Genomic DNA, 15056 nt, shown 5'->3' with positions numbered 1-15056 from the left:
AAATACTCTTACACTCTTCCTCTGGTTCAAAACTTTCATCTGTTCCATCACTATTTTCTGATGTCAGAATGATATTCTGGTCATGAGATGTTGAAGCAATAGGCGGGGGGGATGAATCAACTTGCTTTTCTCCTAACACAGTTAACTTTTTACATTTTGCTACTGCAGCTTTATCAACAGGTCCGAGTTGAAAATTGCCTTTGGGTCCTATTTTATTTCTTTGGTCCTTCAAATACTCTCTCTCCTCCACAGGAACCTGAATTAGAAAATTTGACAAATTTTTATTCTAATCTACGCTGATCTTAGAAATAAATTCTATTTCACGTCAAAAATTGTAATTTCTTATCTCATTGGTTTACATAAAATACAAGTATAGAAATTCATTTAATTTAAGATGTCTATGATTTTCATTAAAAATATTTTTTTCAAACAAACAAGAGAAATTAAAAAAAATAGAATAAACTTACCTTTTTTTTATAGGACAGGTACAGACTATATGCTTTGACTGACAATTTTCTTTTTTGCATTTAATATTTTTGTCATGACAACTTGCAATTGGCAGGTCACACGAACAAGATGAAATGTCAAATAATTTGTCAAGTTTATTGACCAGCAGACTTTTGGCATATGCGGATAAAACGTTTCTATTTATTTGCTTAGCTTTTTTAAAGCAGGTGTCCTGCAATTTATGCAGAATCCATTTGTCAGTTAATAGTGGCAAACTGGGATTTACTGCCTTCCAAATATTTTTAACATTAGTTGCCATTAATTTTGAAAGGGCAAATTTATTTAACTTTGGGTGAGAATTCTCCATGTAATAGCCATATTTAATAACCTGACGGAAAGTAGGGGGTTCTGTTGTATTTAATGGAGAAGGTGGGCCCGCAAATTTTGTAGAATCAGTATTACGTGTAGAAATAGTTCGTTTCCGACTCATGGTTAGAAAAATATCTGCAAAATAATATTTTATGATATTGTAAGAAATTAAACAATGGAAATCATGAATTAAAAATAAAATTTGGAAAAATTGGTAAATATCAAAAAATAAAGAATAATGGTTTTACTTACCGAATAGTATGAAAACAAGTCAAATCACACCGAAATAGCCTTGCGAAGAAAAATGTTTTGTTTTGTTTTTTTTTTAAATAAAGAATTATTAAATTAAATAACACAACGGTTTAAAATAAATTAATAAATAATTAAGGTTTGATAAGATATAAAATGCAAATGTAATAATTTCTAAATTTGAATTAAGCTCCGATTAACAAAGTAAACAAACGTGTGAACACGAAAATGAAACCGATTACTTGGCGGTGTAGACGTAAATATTAACCGGATAAAATAAAGCCCTGGTTTATTAGTTGTTTACTTCATTTTAAATGAAATATTTTGCAGGGTGTCTTTTTATATCGACACTCAATTAGTTTTCTAAAAATAAAATAGATATTACAAAAAAAAACAACGTATTTTTTATACTCCCTTCATATTTTTTCTTCAAAACCGGCATGAATATGACATGCTTATTCTTTGATTTAACACCGGCACCAGGCGACATAGACGCAACATATTGAGTTTTTCAATGTTTAAATTCATTTTAGCAAAAAACGATGGAGTTTTAGAAAAAAATATTTTGTGTTGTTATTCTCAATGTTATTTAACATCTTTCTCCGCATAGACCTAGTCATAATGCCAAAATCGACCTACCCTAATGTACTGTTCATAACTTTATGTGCATATGTATGTATGTATATATATATATATATATATATATATATATATATATATATATATATATGTATATATATATATATTACACGTTTGACTCATGTCCAGGTAACCTACATCTAAAATTTCAAAAGTTTAGACCCAAAATTGGCAGAAGAGTTTGATAGAATCTGCAGAGGTAAACTCCTCAAACGTTTACCCCTTGGCAGCAAAATTTTCGCCCAAAAACTGATTCAAAAGCTAGCTGAATGTCTGAAAACACATTATTAAAATACTAAATGTTTAGATCCAACATTAGCTGATAAGTTTGCTAGAGACAGATGAGGTCAAATCTTTTGAACTTTGACCCCTTGGTAGCCACATTTTCGACCAGTAAAGGATTAAAACACTTGCCCTATGTATGAGTACACTTTATGTAAAATTTCAAATGTTTAGACCAAAAATTGGTTGAGTAATTTGGTAACGACTGAAGTCAATTTTTTAAAAATTTTGCCCCCAATTTTGCCTCTTAACATTGCTTTTGGCTCAAATCAAATTAAACACTTCTAATCTAAAAGTTCAAGTTTTTTTATCCAGAATTAGCGGAGGTATAATTTTTAAAGGTCGAATAGTTGAACTTTGTCCCCTCTACAGCCAAATTTCTGGACAAAAACCGATAAAAAACTCAATATGTAAAGGTAAAACTCGTTCCCAGACTGAGTTGTGAATAACGATGAAACGTGTTTTTTTTCGATAACTAGCGATATTCTGCTCAGGACGTCGTCGAAACTCATCGACACTTCTCAAAGGCAGCCTTGCATTAAAACAAAGTCATGATTACTATTTGGTGGTTTGCGACCGGTCTCATCCATTATAGTTGTAATGTAAGGGAAAGTATTACGGTAGACTAGTACAGCCACTAAATAGATAAATTGTATCAAACACTTCGAAACCAACGCCCAACATCAGACAACAGAAAATGCCCAATTCTGCTGAATGATCACACGTTGCTAACCCGACCCTGCTGAAGTTGAAGGAATTGGGCTACGAATCTGCCTCATGCGCTATACTCTCTAGATCTCTCACCTACCGACTGTTACTTTTTGAAGCATCTCGCGAACTTTCTGCGTCAGAAATGCTTCAAAAACCTTAGCAATAACAAAACCGCCTTCAGCGACCTCATCGCCACCAGAACGCAAGATTGTTTTTACGTTACTGGCCCAATACAATTGTTTTACGTTAGTAAAAGGGTATTTATTTTTGATACTTATTTCGATCAATAAATTTTGTTTGAGGCAAGATATATTTATCTGACTTTACGTTAAAACCGGAAGGACTTTATATATGCGAAACCTAAATAGATTAAATATTTCAACGTCTGTTACAACCGGGTAATGCCGGCCGATTTCCGTTCGTTACTTATGTTATCATCACTATATTTTTTCTTTTAAATTGAACAAATAGAAGATGCAGAAATACTATTTTTAGTTAAGTGTCAAAAAGTTGACTGGCGAAGTAAATTAAATAATAAATTATTAAATTATGATAATAATTCTTTTACTGAACAGTATAAAACTCGTTTGGGTAGCATTATTTTTAAAATCCTAATGTAATAAACAGTCATTGAGTGCAAAAAGAAAGGTACCTGAGTAAAAATACAATTTGCCGTATAAAACTGTTAATAGAACCAAAACCATTTGTAGGTGTATGGACCTTTCAAAATTATAAACACATTATATAAGTAAAATAAAATTCGTTTTGGGAATCCAACATTTTAAGTGCAAAGAGATATTGACTCGAGAAAGGACCCATAAAACAAAAGGAATACAATTTGAAAATCATAATTTTCAAAATTATAAACAATAAATATATTTCTAAGTTGGAAATTATTTGAGGTTGGCATAAATTGGAATTGATACCACGTTTGACCCAAGGACTAGGCCTCTATGCATCCTTCATCAACTAATCACAGAATTGGTCTGTGTAGCCCCATCCCATGGACTGCAACTGATTAGCGATTATTATTATGAAAAAACCAACCAGAGGCTGAGCAGGGGAATTGTTAGGACGATAGCCATTAGTCGGCAATCTTTATTGGCTGACAAATAAGGAACTGATTGTTCAAGGGTTCGGGACAATGAATAGAGGATACCCAACGCGAAAAATTGAGTCGGTTCGTTTTTTTTTGTCGCCGTTAACATCACCAAATCCGTTGCAACTGCATTCTCCATTATTGACGCATCCTAATTACAGTTAAGATTTTCAAGAAAACTTTATTCCGTCTGTCAACCAAAATCACTCCTAATCATTTCGTGTAAATAAACATTGTTATTGTTTATAACAATCACTTTCCGAAATTTTCTCTTGATTGGTTGGCATCTATTCTATTCTCAAGCAACACATCTCTTCGCCGAGTGGGCCGCACTCATCTCTTCTTTCTTACGGATCTTAAAGCAACGTGGGCGTGGAAGGAAACTACCAGTCGAAAAATGTGGTGATCAAGAAACCATCGGCCAACTCGAAGTCGTGAAGATATTGTACCACACAAAGAGCTGCCGTAAAAATAAAATCATATACATAATAACGAAATCATATTCTGTATTGCAAATGCTGCGCTGAGCTTTATATAAAATAACTCCCAACATTTCATAATGTATAGAATTAATTTGTAATGTAGTATTTTATAAGAATACTCAAATAATGTATCAATCAAATATTCCAACATGTTTACAAGTATATAATATAGAAGGATGCCGAAGAATACTGTTCCTGAATATGACCATTAACTATATCTGATGGTAAGGCCCCTGCTTTCGGGCTATGGGGAGTGTGGAGCAACCCGTTTATTGATATTGCTCCCAGGCCCACTCTGACTCGGAGTGGTAGTACCTGTTAGGGTCCCAACTATGGGTTTAAAAGAAACCGATTTGAAAAAAATATGTATATTCTATTAAAATTTCTACTTCAAAATAACTGTATTCGGCATTAAATAACCCGAAAAGGGTTTATATGCCGTAAAACAAAAACAACCAACCTAAGAATATCACACATTGAGCATTAATTAAATTCATAATCATTTCCGCGCAATAACTTTGTTCACTAATTAATGACTTTTTAACACTTTTGTTTCATAGCCATTAAATGATAAACACACCTGGATACGACGTGTACAATATCTGACTTCTTTATATAACCAAATTTAAAGCTGTAGATAAAGGAATTCGTTGACTATATAGATTGCGAATTGTTGTCACACACACATATTCACAATTTTATAGAATACAAGCATTTCAGCCCGGCGTGCCCCGTGTTTTAGGATGTGTCTGCTGAGAAAAAAAGTGGTAGTAGAAACGCAGGCTCGAACCCGTACCGCGAAGGAGGAAAAGCACGGGGGAAAAACCTGACGTATTTACTATTACGACCACCGCCAAGCCGGAAGTGACTTATATTAAAATTAAGGCTAGATAATCGAAAGGAGTGAATGACTTTCAAAAATATCAGTGAAAAAAGCGATGCTGTCTGTAGAAAAGTGCCCAGTTGAAGATGAACGTATTAAGGTTGTTAGCCAATTTTTCGATATTTTTCGTCTGAAAAGTCGAATTCAAAACAATACTGATATTGGTCAAATCCGTCGCTTCTGTCGAAAGTTTTAGGCAGACATACATACATACATACATACATACATTTATATATTGGTAACTAAAAGTATTCGACCCAAACCGATTAAAAAGCTTGCCCCATCTCTGAATACCTTTTTATGTAAAATTTCAAATATTTAGACCAGAAATTGTCTGAGTAATTTGGGAGAGACCGCAGAGGTCAATTCTGAAAAAGTTTGCCCCCTATTATGACCACTAAACATTTATTGTTTTGGGTTCAAATCAAGTTATTATGTTAGATCCATGTCGAAGGAACCTATATCCAAATTTTCAATTGTTTATACCAAAAATAAGAAAATATTCCTACTCGAAACTGGGGCGAACGCACACGTCAAAAATGTACAGCTCGTAAGTTTAAATTTCTTCTCCGGGACTTACTTCCTCTATAACAACAAAATGAAGAAAAAAACTACGGACTGATTAACTACCCTGATGAGGCTATTTTTAGCGAAATATCGGACTTACAACATCAACAAAAGGACATAAAAATGATTTTATCATTTTCCTGACACAGTTTTCAAAATTTTCCTATATATATATATATATATATATATATATATATATATATATATATATATGGTGTAACTCAATAATTTGAACATCCGTTTCGTTCAAATTAGAGGATACTGTTCAAGTTTTGTGATAAAAAAAATGTGCTGCAGTTAACTTTAATTTTCTAAGAATTAAGAAATAGTAAATGAAATTCATTACTATATGATACTTAAAGCATATAGTAAGTTGAGTTTACGATACATTCCAAGTAAGACTTGTTAAATATTATTACCAGGAACAAAAACATTGGAGATAAATTAAATCTACTCTTACTAGTTAAGTATTTATTACCTAAGTTATCATGTACAGAAATCATACATCTATGTAAAACTAGCATTTCAGCCCGGTGTTTTCCGGGTGTTTGGAGGTGTATGTTGAGCAAAAAAAAAAAAAAAGAGAAAAAGAAGCGGTCAATTTTTTAAGCTTGGCACCTATTATGTCCCCTTAACATTTATTCTTTTGGGCCCCAATCAACTTATTAAATTAGATTAATGTCCAAGGAACATATATCTAAATTTTCAAGTGTTTTAGACCCAAAATTGTCGGAGGAGTTTGGTAGAGTTATTAAAGGTCAAATCTTTGAAAGTTAACCCCTTAACAGCCAAATTTCGTGCTGAACACCGATCACAAACATTTTCCCAAATCTCAGTAAAATGTCCATCAAATTTCGAGTCTGTAGACTGAAAATTGAGAGAGTTATTGCGTAGGGAAATGTACACGCATAGACACTCAGGCACACAGCCACCCAGACACGTTCACTTTTCCAGAAATACTAGCCTGGGTGCCGGCGTTGTCCGGGTGTTTGGAGGTGCATGCTTAGTAAAAAAAAAAGGTAAATTTTTTAAGTTTGACCCCTATTATAACCCCTTAACATTTATTGTTTTGGGCTCAAATCAAGTTCTTATGTTAGATCCATGTCCAAGGAATCTATATTCAAAATTTCAAGTTTTTAGACACTAAATTGTTGGAGGAGTTTGGTAGAGTTCTTAAAAGTCAAAACGTTGAACTTTGACTCCTTAGCAGCCAAATTTCTGGCCGAAAACCGATCACATAGATTTTCCCAAATCTCAGTATTCTGTATTTCAAATTTCGAGTATGTAGACTAAAAATTGACAATTATTGCGTAGGGAAATGTACACACACAGACACACAGAGAGACATATACACAGACAGATACACAGACACGTTCACTTATATATAGATATATATATATATAGATAGATTAATAGATAAAACAAAAATATATACGTATACATAAACATATATGGAAACAAATTTTTGTTTACTGTAAAGATTTTACGCAAATATTATGCAAGTATAAATCATGTAGAATATCTGCATGAATATAATTACACGTAATAGTTAACTCTAGATGATCAGCCCATAAGAAAACCGAAAAAAACTAATAGGGAATTAATTAAAATTAATGTTTAAAAGAATATGCAAATTAGCTAGATCTTTTGCTAGTGAATGCATTTCCACAACTCATATATAAGAAAATTGTAATTTCTTTGTAAATAAATAGAAAAGAGGGGGTTTGATATGAATTCAATGCACACAGAAGAAAAACGAATTTATAGGAGTATAGATAGATATACTAGCATGGGTGCCCGGCGTTGCCCGGGTGTTTGGAGGTGTATGCTGAGAAAAAAAACGATCATTTTTTTTTTTAATTGACCTCTATTATGCCCCGTTAACGTTTATTGTTTTGGGCTCAAATCACGGTAGTATGTGAGATCCATGTCCAAGAAACCTATATCTAAAATTCCAAGTGTTTAGACCCCAAATTGGCAGAGGGTTTAGTAGAGTTCTCAAAGGTCAAAGCGTTGAACTTTGACCCATTACAGGCCAAATTTCTGACCGGCAACCGATCACATAAATTTTTCCAAATCTCAGTACCCTGCGTATCAAATTTCGAGTCTGTAGATTAAAAATTGACAAAGTTATTGCGTAGGGAAATGTATACACACACAGAGACACACAGACACGTTCACTTTTATGGATATACAAGCATGGGGGCCAGACATTGCCCGGGTGTTTGGAGGTGTATGCTGAACAAAAAAAAAACGGTCATTTTTTTTAAAGTTTGGCCCTTATTATGACTTTGAAGATTTATTGATTTGGGCTCAAACAAAGTTATTAAGTTAGCTCCATGTGCAAGGTATCTATATCTAAAAAATCAAGTGTTTAGGGTTAAATTGTCGGAGGTGTTTGATAGAGTTCTTAAATCGTTGAACTTTGACCCTTTAAAAGCCAAATTCCTGGCCGAAAACTGATCACTTAGATATTCCCAAATCTCAGTACTCCGTATATGTAATTTCGAGTCTGTAAACTAAAAATTAACAGAGTTCTTGCGTAGGGAAATGTACACAGACACACAGACAGACACATAGACACACAGACATGGTCACATTTGTAGATATATAGATTACTTGTAAATGATGTATATATCAGTTTATGCCGCATTACGATAATCAATTAGCAAAACAATCTAATTATTCCAAACTTATCTATCTATATATCTATAAAAGTGAACGTGTCTGTGTGTGTGTGTGTGTGTCTGTCTGTCAACCCATTTTCAGTAAGACGAGAAACAACTATGGAAGTCGGTAATTGCTGAGTTAGGAGATTCGGCGTTCCTATCCCATCGTGGTTAACCACCTGACGAACGGCAGAGGTATAGTTGCCCAAGACGCCGTGAAACAAAAACTAGAAAATTAGGATAACTGTCCGGAATATATAAATGGATAAATAATACAAATCACTCATCTCAATAAGAATTCCAATTAATTAAATTATATATTTGTATAAATCTTACCCCTATATTACATTTTTAATTTCTATTATTTACTTGCATCATATATGGTCATTAAGTACAATTAAGCAAAAAAATAAGTAGAAGATTGACTTTGATGTTAATAAATGCCCGCTAAAAAGAAAAGCCTGTAGGCTTATTATATAATACACATAAAACAAATGAATAGAAATATTGTTACATTCTATATGTTGTGTTATAATACATATATCTCGATAGTAAGATTTTTAATCCGGCAGAATACTAGAATTGCACACAGAGACCCGTGATATTTTGTAATAAAAGAAACTAAAAACGCACCTGTCTGAGATATCGAGGATAGGTATCTCATAAAGAAAAATTAAAAAAATAGCTTCCGGTACGTGATGTTTAAAAAAAAAAGATAAAATAAAAAGTATTGAAACAATGCGTTGCGTTTTATAGTGAATACTATATTTATATATATATTTTTCTTTCCGTAAAGACACACTTCGGATATTTACAAAATTTATGCATATTTGATTTGTTTGTGTTTTATTTGTTTGCAATATAAACGCACACGGCGCCGGTCGAAACAAGCATCTGTAATCAATATCTTACATAAAAACTCTCTTTTGTTTCCAGTAAGTTCTTGGGATTCTCTAAACAATTATAGATAACAAACTTATTGTATTTTGTTTTGTTGAATTTTTAATACTATTCAATTATCTTGACATAAAATAAATTTAGACTTAATTTTTCCTTTGTTAATCTTTTTGTGCGCCACACCTGACTGCATATGGTTATTTTTTCAGTGCCGGGCTGCCTATTGCCATTTTGAAACTATTGTAAATATCTATGACTATGGTCTATAATATTTGAGAAAGAATTACAACAATTTGAGTTTCCCCATATTTCTTATTATTTTGCTTGTCCTGGCTGTTTTAGTAAAAAAGAAATCACTCATCTGTAAAGTCAGTTGATGGTCGAATAATATTGGTGAACAGGTAAAAGAGACAATTGAAATCGGAAACATTGTTACACTTTTTTAATCTTGACTACCAAGCTTCATCAGAGATACATAATGAAAATAACATGCTTTAATTATGTTTATATGACTTCTTTTTCTAAAACAACTATTTGGATCGCCTTTCAATTGATTACTATAGATATCGTTCTGGTGTTTGTCTCGATAGCCAGAGGTGATAATATTCTTTAAGATTCTTTTTTCATAGATAATGATGGATCAGGATAGGAGCGAGAGGTTAAGAAATATTTTATGTCTTAGCGAAACAAAACCTTATTTTATATTGAAAGGATCGTGCAAGAAAGAATTAGATCAAAAACTGACTTTTGGAAAAGTTAACTGCCAATAAGAGCTGGTAAAATCAGCTTCCATTTTTATTATTTGACTCATCGGAACTATTGGTTTTCTCTCTTTGATGATATTTCCACAACTATTCGCTCTTCAGATTCCCGAGTTCGACAGAAACATTACTGTATGCGACAAGATATACCTTAGAAACGGAAGAGGTTGCGTTGACCTTAACATTGTGCAAATAACAAAAATAAGAAAATAGTCTAAATAAGATTTATAATACAAATTATTTATCATCCACTCCAAAATTGAGTAAACAAACTTCAAGCTGCGTGGAAATGGCATAAAACTTATTTTAATTGTGTTAAAATTTACTTCATATATCATGTTACAAGAAATCGGAAGATTAAGTCCAATATAAACACATTCTTGATGAACTGCCACCCTCCTAAGTAATCCAATTTTTAAAGAAAATCCATTACTAATGTTTACTACGCCATATACACAATGACTTATTTATACCCATTAACCGTTTTCCTCAAGAGGCCTCGAGGCCTTGATAAGTAGTGATCCCTCTGTAAAGAAAATTTAAAAAAAAATACGATTCTTATATTGTTCGTTTATTGTGCAATATTTTACCGAATGGAAACTCCGTCCACATCAAACTGTATCTTTTAAAACTTGTAAAAAAAAAATTATGTTCAAAGTTATATAGTTTAAAACTGAACCGATTGTTTACTCCACACGAAAAGTACTCCAACCTTGTAATTCAGTTGGTATTATGTTATAGTCATATAGTATTGCATGTTTTAACGGCCACAGGTCTTGATAAACAATCACTACTAAGTATGCGGTTAAACAGTTTCTAGTAACATCATCGGTGAATAAGTGAGGTCAAACGTAATTAACACGTGAATACAAAATGCTAGTTGCTATGATTACATTTTCCTGTCGATGTAAAATGTGTACATCACTTGCTAAAAACAGGTAATGGCATCTCGTCCTATCACGAATGTATTTTAATAGATAGGTTCTGCTTCACGTTATAACCCCCAGGATAATTGTTTTTGATTCAGAGTGAAATTATTTACTTTAAATAGAAATGAAAATCTATTAGACTTGCCAATAGCAGAATTAACCTTAAGAAAATTGACTTCTGTAACAGGTAATTATATTGTAGACATTTGCTTTGGTATAGTTTGTTTTAACTAATGATTCGGTACTTTTACTTTAAATAAAAACGAAATTATAACAATATCGCTACTTTATAAAACTATACGATATATCTGCGAGATGTCGATTTAACTGATAAATTGTATCTATTTCTAACACCAACGTTTAAAGATTTTCTTATAACTAATGCAAGAGATCTGAAATGACACTTCCGTAATTTTATTATACGTTAAATCTGATAGATATTCCAAACGTTAGGTGTAGTATGTTACACTGCAACTGGCAATACACCCCCACACACAAACACACACAAACATACACACACACACACACATACATATATATATCTATATATATATATATATATACATATATAACATCAAAAGATGGAGGAAGTGAGGAGTCATGGCTTTGGAAATCTTTTTACCCGAATACGATATTCAGCATGTTAAAAATATACCCTTTGTTGTAAAAATCTAATGGATAAACATTTGAATAAGTTGGTGGGGACAGGATATTTTTATGGACGGATAAATCGTAAAATTGCCTAACCACTAATGAAACAGCTGTAATGGAAACATCCAGGAAATAAACGAAGGTTATAAAAAAAAGAAAACGTGAGCTTTGTAATTTTCAACAAAATTTTACGCACTATATATATATATATATATATATATATATATATATATATATATATATATATATTAACCAAGACATCTGACATTGCCCGGAATGAATTAGATTTAACGAATGTTCCAGACTCTCATAACTTTTAATGTCATCAGAATCAGGGAAATCGCATATTCTTAAATCAAATTAAGCGAGTGCCTGCTCTAGTCAGAAACCCACCGCAACACAATTGGCTCACATGCCTACGCGGTGTTATTAGTCACTGTAAATATATTGCACTGTAGAGAATCTAGTGTTAATTTTATAAAAAAAATCATATACTGATATTTTTTTCAAATACACTTATGAAGTAAGGTTGTATTTATATACTAAAATAATGGCTTGCTTCAGTCTTGACAAACTATGGATATCCACTGTAAGGGTGTCTGCGCATGAAATTTTTGTGGCAAGAGTTGCACAATCTCAAACCAAACCTCGGCTGAGTCGACATTGTTGAATACCAGTGGAAAATAGTGCTTCAGGATGACTGAAAACAATGACGAGATAAGCGGAAAGCACATACGGCGCGTAAAATTCCTAAATGAACACCTATATGGTACTAGTCAAGCTCAACATTGCTTAACTTCGGTGATCTGGCGGGAACCCGTGTGTCAACCTGATTATACTGTACATTTTATACACTAATAAATTACCATTTGCCTACATCAAAGTGTACTCGATTATAAGAGATAATGCGCTTGTGAAATAGTTAAAAAATGAAGCTTATTATTAAATTTTTTACTGTCTGTGTGTGTGTGACGCGGTTTATCTCAGTCTACAGGCAACCCACCCAGGCAAGTTTGGTATCGACATGAAGCTTATGACCTAGCGGATGTTTTACTGATATTTATATCCATGTTTGGTGTATGGAAATGAAAAAAAAATGCAAAAAATGCATGCAAAAATGCAAATAAGTCAGATTTTATTGCGTTCTCAATCTCTGTATGTATATATCTATATATCTATATGCCTATATATCTATATATCGGTATCTATATGTGTCTGACAGAACGTTCTGTGTATCTATATAGTAGGCCTATATTTCTATAGATCTGTGTCTATGTCTATATACCTTTCTGTGGTCTATATATCTATATGCTTATAATGTCTTATGTATCTATCTATGTTTGTCTATATAAAGTTCTGTGTATCTAAATAGCTATATATCTATATCTATATATATATATATGTCGATGTGTCTATCTATATATCTGTATATCTAAGCTATATATCTATATATCTGTATCTATGTCTATATATCTTTCTGTGTATCTATATATCCATATGCCTATAATGTCCTCTGTATCTATCTATCTATGTGTGGCTATTTTTGTGTCCAGGCGTCTATGTATGTTTGTCTATCTGTCCATGTCTAATATTCAATTTCACCAACATCATTTTATTCTATAGTATTATTGTTCCAGCGATCACTATGCCTAAAAGACGGAAAAGTTCGTTGGGTCGGAAAACGAATCAAGCTGTGAAATATCAAGAGCGAAGACGATAAATTTCTCCAGAGTCAAAAAAAGCAGGCTTGAGATAAATCGGCAGGTCATAGCTGATGCGAGGCTACAGCAGTCACTACACATCAAAGATAAAAGGCTTCAAAGAAATCGGAAAGACACAGCGGATGCGAGGCGACAGGAGGCAACAAACACTAGAGATAAAAGACTGCAAGAGGATCGGGAGGCTATTGATAATGCGAGGCGATGGGAGTCACTACACACCAGGAGTTTATGGTGTTATCAAAACAGAAGACAGACAGCTGATCGACGAGAGCACCAGAGAAAACAACTAGGCCTTGCTTACAATAGAGACCGCGCCGCTGAAAAAGTCCTCTCCAATGTTGGATCTCTCATCATTGAAGACGGTACAGCCTTTTCATGCGATTGAATGGAAAAATGAAGCCAGAGGCATGTGTTGTAAGAACAGTAAGGTTGCCCCACCCACATTACCTGATCACCCTGATCCATTGAAACAGCTTTGGGAAGGAAATCATCCCCACTCATAATGCTTTCTCAAGTGCACTAGGCAGATAAATAATTCCTTAGCAATGGGCTGTCTCAAAGTCGATCACCCGCCAGAACAACCTTGACACCATGTATTGCAACCAACAGCCACCACACAAGGAAATGTATCCATACTGATGGGGGGACTGCAGCCAGATGTAGGACAAGAACCCAAGTTTGCCCAGCTTTATGTAATGGACCCTGATCATGCTCAAAAAGAGAATGAAGTCAGGCTAGCTATTGTAACCTACCAGCATCAGCTACTGCCCATGAAAAGCAGATTCTCCGGAACGTCATCGATATTCTTCAGCAGCATCTGAGAGACTGGAGCCCTTATGCCCATGACTTTAAGATGGCATGTCAGATCCTCCACCAAGAAAATCCGCAACAATTAAATCTGGTGCTGGATGCTGAATGAAAGACAACGAATGTACTCAAGGAGATACAACTTAGGAATGAAAGACATCTCATTCCTGATGAGCGATGATACAGTAGAAATATTTTCGTGTCGAACACTTCCTTGCTGTCGTTGTTTTCACGGTTGTTGTTTCTTCCATGTAAATAAAAATATGCTGTATTTAGTCGCTTTTCTTTCACAACATGCAGCCAGATGGCTACTTGTACTATTACACGATATCAACCAATGCTTTGAGCAGGTACAATTGCAATACTATCGAGGACATAGCATGAGTATTCGTTAATATTAATTTAATATGGATTAACAATAAGGCTACTTTTATTTTCCCTAACTGTTTCTCGAGGTCGAAACCTAAGGTTCGGAATAAATATAAACGTAACGTAATTTATTAAGAGATATTTCCTTAAATGGATATATACTCTCTGTCATTGTGCAGAAAGATCAAGTCACAACAAAACCGCAAAATTTAGTACACTTTTATATTTAACTTTTCTGTGTAAATATATTCATGTTATTAATAACGGACATTTATGACTACGGCTGTGACAACAGAATATTCATTTCATTCTGTTGACTCCAGGTTATATATTAAACCCAGGCACACTTAATCCACCGAGAACAACATCCGTCTATAAAAAACCATATAAAATATTAACGGATATATACTCAATTGTCAAAACAATGAAAAGAATATGCTGTTGTCACAGCCCTACTTACGACTTTACCTGTTGACATTCGGATATGTTTACTTTTTATGTACATTTAAATTACTTAGTCAGAA

General features: G+C 33.4%; 1 protein-coding gene across 1 annotated transcript in view; it reads right to left on the bottom strand.

Annotated features, from left to right (window-relative positions):
* Positions 1-15056, bottom strand: part of LOC145286501 (uncharacterized) — a 96963-nt gene that overhangs the window by 2227 nt on the left and 79680 nt on the right. The window lies entirely within an intron of this gene.

This window comes from Euprymna scolopes, chromosome 10, assembly GCF_053919585.1.
Source record: "Euprymna scolopes isolate OS-2025 chromosome 10, ASM5391958v1, whole genome shotgun sequence".
NCBI classification, from domain to species: domain Eukaryota; kingdom Metazoa; phylum Mollusca; class Cephalopoda; order Sepiida; family Sepiolidae; genus Euprymna; species Euprymna scolopes.
This window is presented reverse-complemented; position numbering and strand designations above follow the sequence as displayed.